Source organism: Orcinus orca, chromosome 1 (assembly GCF_937001465.1).
Source record: "Orcinus orca chromosome 1, mOrcOrc1.1, whole genome shotgun sequence".
Lineage (NCBI taxonomy): Eukaryota > Metazoa > Chordata > Mammalia > Artiodactyla > Delphinidae > Orcinus > Orcinus orca.
In genome coordinates, this window is record NC_064559.1 from 187,543,995 (window position 1) to 187,560,012 (window position 16,018).

General features: G+C 42.4%; 1 long non-coding RNA gene across 1 annotated transcript in view; it reads right to left on the reverse strand.

Annotated features, from left to right (window-relative positions):
* LOC125965164 (uncharacterized) overlaps nt 1-15,249 on the reverse strand; it is a 31,687-nt gene extending 16,438 nt beyond the window's left edge. Inside the window, exons 1-2 of the long non-coding RNA XR_007478748.1 lie at nt 11,768-15,249; nt 11,269-11,409 (exon numbers count right to left, since the gene is read on the reverse strand). This is a non-coding gene — a long non-coding RNA (uncharacterized LOC125965164). The remainder of the gene's footprint in view (nt 1-11,268; nt 11,410-11,767) is intronic.
* Between the last annotated feature and the right edge of the window lie 769 nt (nt 15,250-16,018).

Genomic DNA, 16,018 nt, shown 5'->3' on the forward strand with positions numbered 1-16,018 from the left:
TTCATTCCCCTCTTCTTAGTTTGTACTGCAATTTTCCCTGGGAACAATCCCTCCACCCTCAATCTGTGTGGTCTAGGTAGAGCTGCACAGGAGGGTGTGCCTATCACTCAGGCCTGGTTAGTCAGCATATTCCATCCTTAAGCCCTACAACTGGGTCAGTGTTAAGCGTGGAATCAAGGTAATTGATCAGAGCCAATCTTAGGATTTTTACTGGAACAACTGGGAAAGAAACAATCTTTTTCAGGGGCGGGGGTGGAGGGATGGTACTGACAGGCTAAGAAGAAAACCTGGAGCGAGGGGCAGCCATCATGCCACCACAAGGAGAAAAGCTGCCTGAGAATGGAGGAAACCCAGAGGAGAGCAGAGTCAAGGTAGGAAGAGACTGACTCCCACTGACATTTTTGAGCCCCTGGATCAACCAGCCTGAAGCCCATCCTACCAACTGACTTTTCAATTAAGTGAGCCAATAAATTCCCCTTTGTTGAATCCAATTTGAATTGGTTCCTGTCACTTGCAACAGAAAATGTGCTAATATCTTCCCCCACTAGACTGTAAACTCCGTGAAGGCTGCAGTGCCTGGCATAGGATAGGAATTCAGCAAACAGGGGTTTAAGGAAGGAAAAGAAGGGGTCCTCTTCTTCACTTTGCTAGGTCCTTCCTCCCAACTTCCCCTGCCAGCTGATGCTCCTCAAGTTTACCTTTGCTGGTCTGAGGGTTGCTCACTCATTCTCGGCCATGGATCTCTGTTCCCTGATTCCTCTTTAAGCTTACCTGCCTGTCCCACTAGACACTCGGATGGCTGTTCCTCAGCTCTCTGTTCTCCAGATTTTCTTTGCTGGTCAATCCAACCAGCCACACATTCTAGGTGGGAGATCTCTCCTCTGCATTACTGGAGCACATGGATTCTACAGAAAAAGCCTCCTCCAGAGCATGTTTTTCATTTTTAGTGCCTTGATGGGTTTTCTAATAATCTCACTTAGCTTTATTGTTAAACTACGGAGTAGCAGTTGTTAAATGCATAAGTTCAGGAGGCTGACTCAAAGGGTCAAATCCCAGCACTGTCACTTACCATCTGTGTGACTTTGAGGAAGTTACTTAACCTCTCTGTGCCTCAGATGCCTCATCTATATAAAATGGAGATGATAACAGTGCTTACTTTATAGTGTTTTTGTGAGAATTAAATGAACTGATTACTGTAAAAAGACTTGTTTACACTGCGGGAAAAATACCACATGAAACATTTCACAAAGGAAGTGAAAACAAGGCCAATTTTCCAAGTGGCTAAAGACAGTTTGTTGGCAGCGGAAAATGGGGCAGGGTGAGCGTCTTACCAGTAACTCCTAGTTGGTTCCTTTGCTTTCTCTATTCTGTCCTTAATGTGTTCTGACATCACTAATGAAATTTTCTTCAAGTGTTTGGCATCTCATTAGGGTTTGAGAGCCAGAGTGGTGACCAAGTGGGTTTAACCACAAAGGGACGATCGTGGTGTCTGCTGCAAAAACTTGGGAGATAGCGTTACTTACAGTGTACAGAGTATGTGCATAACAAGTTAGGTTCCTCGACTGTGATGCCAGCACATGTATATACATGTCAGAGAGAAGATTCAGGAACTCCTCCAGCCGCTACCTAACTCTGGGACTGCACATAGCTGGGCTGTAGTAAAACATTTCGGTTTTAGGAGCTTGGGCTTCATAGCTGGTCATTCCTCCTGTTGCTTGCTTGTGTGAATTTAAACTAGTAATTTAATCCTCTCTGAGCCTCAGTTTTCTCCTCTGTAGATACGGATAAAGTAACTGCTTCTAAGGTGCCAATCTGAAGGGTGCCAATGACAACATATTCTATATACGGATAGCACCTACTTTACAAGGTGGTCATGAGGATTAAATGAGATGGTTTGTACAAGGCAATTAGCTCAGTGGCGTGCGCATAGAAAGCACTCGGTAAATAGGAGTTGCTATCGTTAGTTATTTTACATGCAGAAGTACTTCAGGTAATAATCACCATAATAGCAGGAGAGTGTAGGTCAGGCAAGTTAATGAGGAAGGTTTCTGAGGAGATCCTAAGGCTTAAACTGGATTTGAAAGGTAGGGAGGAAACTATTTTGGCAAAAAAAGAGTAGGGTGAGTTGTTTTGTAAAAGAAGAAGAGGGAACAGGTGTCTGTGTGGCCAAAATGAGATACTTGGATGCCGCTCAGCCCTGTCCTTAGGGCCCTGTTGGGCCGCTGCCAGTAGTGGGGAATCCCAGAAGCTTCTCTGGCTTGGCTGCAGAAGGAAAGAGACATCTCCTATGGAGAGAAAGGGAAGTCACAGAGCTGCTGCCTCGTGGTGCCCGAGACTGGGGCCAAACCGGCCGGCGGACAGATTTCCATGGAGGCAAGGGAGCTGGCGGGGTGAGGGCACTACCCGCAGGCTCCTTTGCCTTCTGGCTTCTTGCTGGGCATGTTCATGGGGAGTCTGTGGATGAGAGGCAAGAGGAGAGAGAGGTATTAGTGCCCCCGGCTCCCTCCACGGCCGGCGGTGTGCTGTGATTGACAGTCACTGCTCTTCTTAAGGAGGCCTCTTCTCCCAAACTCTCTCCCTCTGGGTTCAGGTGACTATCTCTCCTCTGTCCCTTCAGGCCTAGGCGTGGTGACAACTCCTCAGCTGTTACTAGCCCTAGGTTACCACACTACCCCTTGTGGTTCTCCTACACCGTCTGTACCCTAGTAAATAAACCCTCTTCAAATAATTCTAATTTGAATGTGCCATCTGCTTCCAGTTGGGACCCTGACTGATGCCTTTGGCAAGTAAGGATTCTTTTGGTTGTCTTAAGGGAGAAAGAGAGAATGTGAATTCTTGTCTTGTTATTGCCTCACGTACCTGGAGCTTGAGGTACAGACTTTAGACGTATCTGCTCAAGTGTTTAGGCAAGAGCTCCAAGTCTGCAGGCTCGAGTCTTTTTCCATCCTTCAGCTCTATTTCCTTTGGATTTGCTTGGCACTCAGGCAACCCCCAGCGAATCCAAGCTTATCTCCTCCTAATGTCAAGTCCACAACCAGGTTCATCTCTTTCCCAATGGATTCAACAAAGGTCCAGCATGCTCATTGACTCCGCATGGGTCACAAGTCCACTCTCAGATCAATTGCTGTGACCAGGGAGATGCGATAAGCAATTGGCCAGACGTGGGTCACATGCTCTCCCCTGGAGCTTGAAACAGAGGTGTCAACTCCACCCAAATCACAAGGCCTAAGAGTGGGGGAGGGTGGCTCCCCAAAGAGAGTGACGGTACTTTAACCAAAAGAGGAGTGTGCATGCTGAGCAGGGCAAAACCACGAGTCTATTCTACCTGGCTGTGTGAATTTAGATAAGTAACCTAACCTCTGGAACTTTTATGTCCTCTTCTGCAAGAGTACTAAGAATAGCTAGTGATTATTGAGCAGTTCATGTGCGCCAGGCCCTACACTAAGGGTTTTAGATGAATCTTTGTTTAGTAGGGACCATTTTTCCTCCTCTCTACAGAAAGGTAAAACAGCTTTCCCAGGGTCACAAAAGCCTAGATGTGGCAGAGATGGAATTTGAACCCAGGTTTGTCTGACACAACAGCATATACCACTATACCAAACTGCCTGTTAGTTTAGAGCCCAGCTTGTAGGGTTGTTGTGAGGATTAAAAGAGATAAAAATACAGCCAACGTTTATTGTGCTCTTACTATGTGCCAGGCCCTGGGCCCAATGCTCTAACATGGATTCATATTGAATTCTTGGAACAACTCTCTCAGTCCTGAAAACACCTAGCACAGCCCCTGGCCCAGTAGGAATTCAATGATACCTTCCCTCCCCTTATGCTCCTGATTTTCCCCTTCGTGTTGGTTCTAGCATCTATCTCCCCTGTGTTCTAGGTTCTTCAAAGTTGCACAGGGTCTCTGAGCTATTTACCCTCCTGCCTAGAAGCTGAGAAAAACCAGGCTCAGGACCCACAGAAGTTTGGAGAAGTCCTCATGGGGAGACAGGTCTCAATCAGAAGAGAGCAGGTGGGAAAACAGGCATGAGGGAAGTGATGTGACTAGCGTCACAGCATCTGTGTTTTTCCCCGGAGCAACTTTGGTCACTTTTAAACATCTCGGGGGATTGGGGTTTACCCATTAGGGAAGTGAGAGAAGTAGATGTGAGGACCAGATATAAGTTCTGGTTTTCCCTCCAATCCCCCGGACTGCTTTCATCCTGAGGCTACTTGTCCATTATCTTTGACTCTTCCTTTCTTCTCTTTGTCCTGTTAGGTGCCAGGACCCGATGATTCTCCCAAATGATTGTTGTTACCTGAAAGATTGTTTGTTGAAAGCTTTGACCAAGTTTTCTCCATTGGGATTGAGGGCAGGGACTGTATCTTTCATTGTTTGTGCTTCCAGCAACTAGACGCATGTTTAATTGAACTTAATATTAGTGATAATTTATTCAGAGCCTCCTGTGAGCCAGGTATTTTACTGATTATCACATTTTATCCTCACAACGACCTTGTGTTATAGCTACTGTTTTTATCCCTATTTTACAGAAGAGGAAAATGTAGCTCTGAGAAGATAGGTGACTTGTCTAAGGTCATGAGGCTAGCAAATGGCTAAACGGTAAGCCAATGAGTAGCTTGGACCTCTCTTTTGAACTGCAGACTCGCATGTCCAACTGCTTATTTAACGTAACTTCTTGAATGTCCAATGGGATCTGAAAATTAACATGTCCAGGATTGAGTTCCTGGTGTCCACTCTCCCCAGCCCCCAATCAGTTAATTGCAACTGCATCTTTTAGCTGCTCAGGACAGAAACCTTGAGTTATCCTTAACTTCTCTCTCATACACACTAGCTCCAGGCTATCAGCACACTTGGTCAGCTCTGCCTTCAAAATACCTCCAGATTTGACCCTTTCTCACTCTCTCTACTGCTCCCTTTCTTTCTTTTCTTTTCTTTTTTTTCTTGGCGCCACAGGGATCAGGATCAAACCTGGGACCCTGCAGTGGAAGCGTGGAGTCCTAACCACTGGACCACCAGGGAATTCCCCTCTACTGCTCCCTTTCTGGTCTAAGCCATCATCATCAGTCACCTGGATTATTGTAATAGCCTCCTCGCTGGTTTTCTTGCTTCTGGCTTTGCCCTCTTTAATCTATTCTCAACAGATTCAGATGTCACCCCTCTGCTCGAAAGCTTCAACGGGTAAATTGATGAGTAAAAGCTAAAGTCCTTACTCTAAGCTACAAGGCATTATCTGAGCTGGCTTCCTGAGACTTCTCTGACCTCATGTTCTAGTTTCCTCCTCCCTATCACTTCAGAGCCTTTGCATATGCTGTTTACTCTGCCTGGAAATCTCTTCCCCCAGATACACACATGACTTGCTTCTGGATCTCTTTCAGGTCTTTGTTCCAATGCCATCTTCTCGTGAGGCTTTTCCTGGACATTCTACCCCAAATTTGACACCCTCCACTGATATTTCCTATTCTCCTTCCCTGTGCGATTTTTTTCTCCTTAGGACTTAGCTCCATCTAAGATAATATATACTCTGGTTTATTACCAGTCTTCTCACTAAAATGTACACTCCTTTATAGCAGGGGTTTGGTCAGTTTTCTTCAAAGCTGACTCTCCAACTCCTTTAGCAATGCCTGGCACATACTAGATGCTTGCTAAATATTTGTTGAATAAACTTATGAATGAATGAATTTAGAAGGAGACATGAGGTCTGTTGACTCATCCCATTGCTTCATGCTACCTCTCCAAACTCAATGTCTCTGTGATACACAAGTAGCTATTTGATGGTGCTCACACCAGGCCCGCAGTGCTGCTGGGGTTCTTGGGGATTAGTCAGTAAATAGCACCCTCCCTGCTTGAAAAAGTTCTGAATGATTTGATAAATAAGATGAAGAAATAAGATATATGGAGACTAAAATAGCAGCCTTATTATTGATAAAACTGATGTTGGAGGTAGTGGCTTATGTCTGTGGCTAGGTGTGCTTCCTAATATTGACCCCAGAATTAGACCAGCTAACCACCCTTCACTGGCAGTGCCTGATGCTGTAGAGAAACAGACATAGAGAAATAGGCAGAACGCCACCTCCAGGAGGAAACGAGTGTGCAGAACTGCACATACCAGTCCTTTATCCCAAACTCAGATAGATTAAGTCACTTCTCTCCTTTAGGAGAGGAATGAGTTGGAGGCAGAGAGAAGCCAGGATTATTACGTCAATGGATGCTTTTCCCATGGAAGGGAAAGATCAGGAAGAAATTATGAGTGTTTCCCATTTAACGATCACCAACTCTTTTTTTTTTTAAGCAATAGCTTTTTTGACATATAATTCACATACAATAAAACTCACTTTTCAGTACAAAACTTAGTGATTTTTAGTATATTTACAGAGTCGTGCAATCATCACCACACTCTAATTCCAGAAGATTTTCATTGCTCCAATGTCCTTTGAAGCACAAAAGAGTTTTAATGTTTACAAAGCCCAGTTTATCTATTTTTTCCTTTTGTTGCTTGTCCTTTTGGTGTCATATCTAAGAAACTATTGCGTAATCCAATGTCATAAAGATTTGCTCCTATGTCTTCTTCTAAGAGTTTTGTGGTTTTAGCTTTTACATTTAGGTCTATGATATTTTGAATTAAATTGTTTATGTGGTGTGAGTAGGGATCCAACTTTTTTCTCTTGCCTGTGGATATCCAGTTGTTTCCTTTGCACTCTTGTCTAAAATTAATTGAACAGGGACTTGCCTGGTGGTCCAGTGGTAAAGAATCTGCCTTCCAATGCAGGGGACACTGGTTCGATCCCTGGTCAGGGCACTAAGATCTCACATGCCCGCGGGGCAACTAAACCCATGCGCAACTACTGAGCTCGCACGCCTCAACTAGAGCCCGCGTGCCGCAAACTATAGAGCCTATGTGCTCTGGAACCCGTGCTTCACGCTACAGAGAGAAAACCCGCATGCCACAACTAGAGAGAAGCCCGCGCCGCAACAAAAGAGCCCATGTGCCGCAACTAAGACCCGATGCAGCCAAAAATAAATAAATGGTAAATAAATCTTTAAAAAATAAAATTAAATTAATTGAACATAAATGTAAAGGTTTACTTCTAGACTCTCATTTCTATTTCATTAACCGTATTTTTATTCATATGCCGGTACCACACACTGATTATTTTAGCTATGTAAGAATCTTGAAATCCCTCCCTGCCACACTTGTTTTGGCTATTCTGTGTCATTTGCACTTCCATATAAATTTTAGGATCAGCTTGTCAATTTCTGCACAAAAGCCAGCTGAGATTTTTTTTTTTTTTTTTTGCTGTATGCTGGCCTCTCACTGTTGGGGCCTCTCCCGTTGCAGAGCACAGGCTCCGGACGCACAGGCTCAGCGGCCATGGCTCACGGGCCCAGCCGCTCCGCGGCATGTGGGATCTTCCCAGACCGGGGCACGAACCCGTGTCCCCTGCATCGGCAGGCGGACTCTCAACCGCTGCGCTACCAGGGAAGCCCTCTGTTGTTTTAAAGTCACCCAATTTGTGGTATCCTATGATAGCAGCCTGAATGGACTAAGACACTAGTGTATAGAAATTCAACTGACTTTTGTGTATTGATCTTATATCCTGCAACCTCGCCGAACTCATTTACCAGTTCTAATAGTCCTTTTTTTGTGTGTGGATTCCTTAGGATGTCCTATATCATGTCATCTGCAAATAGAAATAGACTTCTTACTTTCCAATCTAGATGCCACAATCTCCAACTCTTACGCTGTCTTTCATTCTTCTCACACATAGCCTTTAGGCCAATCTGCCTAGTGTTTTGCTTTCAACTTAAAGTAGGAGTTGGAGACCCATGTTCCAAGCCAAGTTTTGCTGCTGATCTATTCCTGTTTCTTCAGGTACAAAATACTTTTGAAAAAATGACAAATTATAATGAGAAAATATATATGAAAATTGCAAATGTTTTTCCCTGCATCTATTTATGTACCAGGCCCTGTATTCAACAGGACCATCACAATGTTCATCCCCAGAGGGTGCCAATAATATAGAAAACAATGTAAATAATGCCATCTGGAAGTGTGCAATAAGATTTTCCTGATTCCAAATGCTTATCTTCAATCCTAACAATAATGCGATGAGATTGATGTTACTAGTTCCCTTTTAGAAATGAGAAAATCAGGGTTCAGAGTAGTTAAGTGACTTACTTAAGGTCATATAATTGGTTAAGTCTCCGAGTCTGGATTTGAACCCAAGTCTTTCTGATTCTATTATATCAAACTGTCTTTTGAAAAATATTATTTAAAAAATTTAAACAAATTTTATCTTAAAAAGTAATACATACACATGGTAAATAACAGTACAAATGGATATACAGTGAGAGTAGGTCTCTTTCTTATTGCTATCTCCAGAGACAGTCATTATTATTAATTTCTGGTGTTTCCTTCCAATGTATTCTATACATATCTAAATAGATATGTATACAGTTATACAGATCCTTATTTAAGACACACACGCTCACATTTATTGATGGTTACATATCTTGCTTTTTTTTTTAACTTAACAATGAATCTGGGAGATCATTCCACAGCAGCACATGAAGATCTACCTCATTCTTTTAAACAGTTGCATACTATTCCATTTTGTCCAAATGCTCCCATACTGAGGGATATTTAGATTATTTTCAGTTTTTTGCTGTTACTAACAATTCTTCAGCAATCATCCTTGTATGAATTTATTTGTACATGTCAAGCTGCCTTGGCAAATACTTGAAAACTAATTAGAACCATACAAGAACAAGAGCTTTTATAATTAGGATGATTGCATTTATCTTCTTGCAACCCTGTCTTCTACTTTCTCAAACCTCAAGTCCAGAGCATCAGTGCTCTCTAGTGGGCAGGAAAGGTCTCCATCACTGGCTCAGCACCCCACCCTCAAACAGGCCATGACCTGGGCTTAGCCAGGCTGAGTCTAATGACTGCAAACCCATCTGGACAGTGCTGTCCATACCAAGCCAGAGACTCCCAGGAAACATTCTATTCCAACTGCTAGAGCAAGTGGTGGTGTGCAGCACACTGATGACTGCAGGGATAGCCAGAAGTCACGGCTCTGGGATGACCTTGGCCAGTCAGGATGCACTTGGTGTGCTGTTTAGCTAGATAAGGCTCTGACCTGTTCTGACCAGGAGAGGGAAGTAGTGAGCTGCCTAGCGTTTCTGCCAGACTCATGAAGGCGCTTCTCCCTGAACAAGGAGCTTCTGTCTGGAGCAGCTCCACAGAACAGGGCAGCCAGGTAAATCTCCCTGTGCTTGAAGAAGGAAGGTATGTTAGAGGTAACCTGGTAGAACATGCGTTGAGGACAATATAGGAGAAAATAAAATCAAGGTAGCTCCCTCCCCTTATGAAAATAGTTTTTATTTTTTCTCATAAATATAATGTACACGCATTATACAAATTTCAAACAATACGTGAAAGTACAAAGAAGGAAAAAAAATGCCTGAAATCCCATGGTCTGAGATAACCATTGTTCACATTTTTGGCAATATTTTTTTTTTTTTTTTTTTTTGGCAATATTTTTGTAACCTGCTTTTTTTTAAACTCGAAAAATGTTGTGAACACCCATCCTTGTCAATACCTTTAATGTCAGAGGCCTCAGGACTTGTACTTACATAAATGCTTCTTCAATTTTTCCATCCAAGTTACCCCAAAGGCAGAGAAGATGAATGCATTGCTGGGTGAGTGCTGTGTGAGACAGTGTGTGTGGTGCTGGAATGTAAGGGAGTAGGAGAAACTTCTTTGAAATATCGAGCTTTTACCTTAAAATTTCAGACAAATTTTGCATTATACTCTATAATATTTTGCATGCTACTCCATGTTTATTTTTATTTGAAAATACTGTGTCTTTTGTTCTCCTAATCTTTATAATACTCTGTTGTATGTTTGTACTATCGTCTATTAACCAAAACAGTGTTGAACATTTCAGTCATTTCCAATTTTTTTCCAATGTAAACACTACTGCAATGAGCATTCTTATGCGTATGTATTTTCTCTTGTCTGATTATATCATTAGAATAGAGTTCCAAAATGGGGATTTTTAAAAATAAAGATATTCTTTCCCTCCTCAATGCTTTTGAAAATTTGGTACAAATGATGAAAAGGGTGCTGATGGGGAGAGGGATTATCCCTTTAGCTTCCTTTTGTAGTCCTGGCTGGCACCTACTAGTGGCCTGGCTCTAGGCTTGGACCCAACCCCTCTTCTGCATTCAGCACAAAATGATTACATGGCTTCTTGGTGTCCAGCACTGTGCTAAGCTCTTCTTTCCACCTTATCTCTTTCAGTCTTAACAACAACCTGGTAGGGTAAGCATTATTATTCTTATTTTACAGAGGAAGAAGCCAGTTCAGTGAATCCATGTGTTTTGGCCAAGGTTACACAGCTAATAATTGAATGTGTGTGTGTCTTGATTAGGAAGCCAGGGTCTTTGTCAGCCTAATAAACAGCCTTGGCTGTAGACCTGTTCCTAGGATGGTTGTCTAAAAATATTTTAGTTACAAGAAAAAACAAAACAACCCCCCCCAAAACACTAAAGCTATTGTAAATTTTAGAAAAGGCAGGGAGGGTAATGGTGGAGGAGACAATTATATGAACACAGAGAAATCTCTTGGAACCCAAAAGGAGAAGTAATTAGTCTCATGAGAGATCAGGGAGCATCTCTCTTTTCCGGTCTCTCTCTTCTGTTCTCTCTCTCTCTCTCCCTGAGAGGTCACAGCCTCTGCTTCCATGTGTGAGTCAACCTAATTCTTCTTCAGCAGATCAGTTTCTCTGCTTCCCCATGAATGTGACCTTCTCCCAGCTGCCAATTTACATCCCCTCAGTTTAAGCATGCAGCTCAGACTGAACTAGGATCTCTCGGTCCTAAACCCAAATCCCCAGGAGAGAGAATCTGATCTGATTATGCTGCAATACACGTCTACTTCTGGTCCAACCAGTTGTGTAGTTGGGGGGCAGGGTTCAGTACTAACATAGCTGTTAGTCTAGTCTGTCAGTAGGGGTCAGTTCTTAGAGAGAGGAGATCACTGTGGGATGGGCAGATTCCTATAAAGGTGTATGTTTATGTCTGCTATGACTCCCTATCTATAGAATCCAAATATTAATCTGCTCTCTTTTGGATATGTGACAGGAACTCAACTCAAGATGACTTAAACAAAAAAAGAGAATTTACTGTCTCTAAGAGAACAGTCAAGGGCTTGGATTTAGGCACAGCTAGATCTACTTGCTCAAAAAATGCCATTAAGAACCTACCTCTTTTGGAGATTGGTTCAAGATGGCGGAGTAGAAGGACGTGCGCTCACTTCCTCTTGCGAGAGCACCGGAATCACAACTAACTGCTGAACAATCATTGACAGGAAGACACTGGAACTCACCAAAAAAGATACCCCACATCTAAACACAAAGGAGAAGCTGCAATGAGATGGTAGGAGGGGTGCAATCACAATAAAATCAAATCCCATAACTGCTGGGTGGGTGACTCACAAACTGGAGAACAATTATACCACAGAAGTCCACCCACTGGAGTGAAGGTTCTGAGCCCCACGTCAGGCTTTCTAACCTGGGGGTCCAGCAACGAGAGGAGGAATTCCTAGAGAATCACGCTTTGAAGGCTAGCGGGATTGACTGCAGGAGTTCAACAGGACTGGGGGAAACAGAGACTCCACTCCTGGAGGGCACACACAAAGTAGTGTGCACATCAGGACCCAGGGGGAGGGAGCAGTGACCCCATAGGAGACTGAACCAGACCTACCTGCTATTGTTGAACGGTCTCCTGCAGAGGCTGGGGGTGGCTGTGGCTTACCACAGGGACAAGAACACTGGCAACAGAAGTTCTGGGAAGTACTCCTTGGCTTGAGCCCTCCCAGAGTCTGCCATTAGCCCAACCAAAGAGCCGGGTAGGCTCCAGTGCTCAGTTGCCTCAGGCCAAACAACCAACAGGGAGGGAACCCAGCCTGACCCATCAGCACACAAACGGATTAAAGTTTTATTGAGCCCTGCCCACCAGAGCAACACCCAGCTCTACCCACCACCAGTCCCTCCCATCAGGAAGCTTGCAAAAGCCTCATAGATAGCCTCAGCCACCAGAGGGCAGACAGCAGAAGCAAGAAGAACTACAATTCTGCAGCCTGTGGAAGGAAAACCACATTCACAGAAAGATAGACAAAATGAAAAGGCAGAGGACTTTGTACCAGATGAAGGAATGAGATAAACCCCCAGAGAAACAACTAAATGAGGTGGAGACAGGCAACCTTCCAGAAAAAGAATTCAGAATAATGATAGTGAAGATGATCCAGGACCTCGGAAAAAGAATGGAGGCAAAGATCGAGAAGATGCAAGAAATGTTTAACAAAGACCTAGAAGAATTAAAGAACAAACAAACAGAGATGAACAATACAATAACTGAAATGAAAAATACACTAGAAGGAATCAGTAGCAGAATAACTGAGGCAGAAGAATGGATAAGTGATCTGGAAGACAGAATGGTGGAATTCACTGCCGCAGAACAGGATAAAGAAAAAAGAATGAAAAGAAATGAAGACAGCCTAAGAGACCTCTGGGACAACATTAAACACAACAACATTCGCATTATAGGGGTCCCAGAAGGAGAAGAGAGAGAGAAAGGACCCGAAAAAATATTTGAAGAGACTATAGTGAAAACTTCCCTAACATGGGAAAGGAAATAGCCACCCAAGTCCAGGAGTGCAGAGAGTCCCAGGCAGGATAGACCCAAGGAGAAACATGCCAAGACATATAGTAATCAAATTGACAAAAATTAAAGACAAAGAAAAATTATTGAAAGCAACAAGGGAAAAATGACAAATAATATACAAGGGAACTCCCATAAGATTAACAGCTGATTTCTCAGCAGAAACTCTACAAGCCAGAAAGGATTGGCATGATATATTTAAAGTGATGAAAGGGAAGAACCTACAACCAAGATTACTCTACCTGGCAAGGGTCTCATTCAGATTCAACGGAGAAATCAAAAGCTTTACAGACAAGCAAAAGTTAAGAGAATTCAGCACCACCAAACCAGTTCTACAACAAATGCTAAAGGAACTTCTCTAAGTGGGAAACACAAGAGAAGAAAAGGACCTACACAAACAAACCCAAAACAATTAAGAAAATCGTAATAGGAACATACATATCGATAATTACCTTAAACGTGAGTGGATTAAATGCTCCAACAAAAAGACACAGGCTCGCTGAATGGATACAAAAACAATACCTATATATATGCTGTCTACAAGAGACCCACTTCAGACCTAGGGACACATACAGACTGAACGTGAGGGGATGAAAAAAGATATTCCATACAAATGGAAATCAAAAGAAAGCTGGACAGCTTCCCTGGTGGCGCAGTGGTTGAGAGTCCGCCTGCCAATGCAGGGGACATGGGTTCAAGCCCTGGTCCGGGAGGATCCCACATGCCATGGAGCAACTAAGCCCGTGAGCCACAACTACTGAGCCCGCATGCCACAACTACTGAAGCCCGCAAGCCACAACTACTGAAGCCCGCGTGCCTAGAGCCTGTGTTCCGCAACAAGAGAGGCCACTGCAATGAGAAGCCCGCACACCACAACGAAGAGCAGCCTCTGCTCACTGCAATTAGAGAGGGCCCGTGTGCAGCAATAAAGACCCAACGCAGACAAAAATAAATACATAAAATAAACATTAAAAAAAAAAGCTGGAGTAGAAATACTCATATCAGATAAAATAGACTTTAAAATAAAGAATGTTACAAGAGACAAGGAAGGACACCACATAATGATCAAGGGATCAATCCAAGAAGATATGACAATTATAAATATATTTGCACCCAACATAGAAGCACCTCAATATATGAGGCAACTGCTAACAGCTATAAAAGAGGAAATCGACAGTAACACAATAATAGTGGGGGACTTTAACATCTCACTTACACCAATGGACAGATCATCCAGACAGAAAATTAATAAGGAAACACAAGCTTTCAATGACACATAGACCAGATACATTTAATTGATATTTATAGGACATTCCAATCAAAAACAGCAGATTACACTTTCTTCTCAAGTGCACACGGAACATTCTCCAAGATAGATCACATCTTGGGTCACAAATCAAGCCTCAGTAAATTTAAGAAAATTGAAATCATATCAAACATCTTTTCTGACCACAACACTATGAGATTAGAAATCAATTACAGGGAAAAAAACGTAAAAAACACAAACATGTGAGGCTAAACAATACTAAATAACCAAGAGATCATTGAAGAAATCAAAGAGGAAATCAAAAAATACCTAGAGACAAATTACAACGAAAACACAATGATCCAAAACCTATGAGATGGAGCAAAAGCAGTTCTAAGAGGGAAGTTTATAGCAATACAAGCCTACTTCAAGAAATAAGAAAAATCTCAAATAAACAATCTAACCTTACACCTAAAGGGACTAGAGAAAGAAGAACAAACAAAACCCAAATTTAGTAGAAGGAAAGAACTCATAAGGATCAGAGCAGAAATAAATGAAATAGAAACAAAACAATTGCAAAGATCAATAAAACTAGGAGCTGGTTCTTTGAGAAGATAAACAAAATTGATAAATCTTTAGCCAGACTCATCAAGAAAAAGAGGGAGAGGACTCAAATCAATAAAATTAGAAATGAAAAAGGAGAAGTTACAGCAGACACCTCAGAAATACAAAGCATCATAAGAGACTACTACAAGCAACTCTAAGCCAATAAAATGGACAAATTCTTAGAAAGGTATAACCTTCCAAGACTGAACCAGGAAGAAATAGAAAAAATGAACAGACCAATCACAAGTAATGAAATTGAAACTGTGATTAAAAATCTTCCAACAAATGAAAGTTCAGGACCAGATGGCTTCACAGGTCAATTCTAACAAACATTTAGAGAAGAGCTAACACCCATCCTTCTCAAACTCTTCCAAAAAATTGCAGAGGAAGGAACACTCCCAAACTCATTCTATGAGGTCACCATCACCCTGATACCAAAACCAGACAAAGATACTACAAAAAAAGAAAATTACAGACCAATATCACTGATGAATACAGATGCAAAAATCCTCAACAAAATACTAGCAAACTGAAACCAACAACATATTAAAAGGATCATACACCATGATCAAGTGGGATTTATCCCAGGGATGCAAGGATTCTTCAATATACACAAATCAATCAATGTGATACACCATATTAACAAATTGAAGAAGAAAAACCATATGATCATCTCAAACGATGCAGAAAAAACTTTTTTTTTTTTTTGCAGTACACAGGCCTCTCACTGTTGTGGCCTCTCCCGTTGCGGAGCACAGGCTCTGGATGCGCAGGCTCAGCGGCCATGGCTCACGGGCCCAGCCGCTCCGCGGCATGTGGGATCTTCTTAAACCGGGGCACGAACCCGTGTCCCCTGCATCGGCAGGCGGACTCTCAACCACTGCGCCACCAGGGAAGGCCCAGAAAAAACTTTTGACAAAATTCAACACCCATTTATGATAAAAACTCTCCAGAAAGTGGGCATAGAGGGAACCTACCTCAACGTAATAAAGGCCATATATGACAAATCCACAGCAAACATCATTCTCAATGGTGAAAAACTGAAAGCATTTCCTCTAAGAACAGGAACAAGACAAGGATGTCCACTCTCACCACTATTATTCAAGATAGTTTTGGAAGTCCTAGCCATGGAAATCAAAGAAGAAATAGAAATAAAAGGAATACAAATTGGAAAAGAAGAAGTAAAATTGTCACTGTTTGCAGATGACATGATACTGTACATAGAGAATCCTAAAGATGCTACCAGAAAACTACTAGAGCTAGTCAATGAATCTGGTAAAGTTACAGGATACAAAATTAATGCACAGAAATCTCTTGCATTCCTATACACTAACAACAAAAGAACAGAAAGAGAAATTAAGGAAACAATCCCATTTACCATTGCAACAAAAAGAATAAAATGCCTAAGAATAAACCTACCTAAGGAGGTAAAAACCTGTACT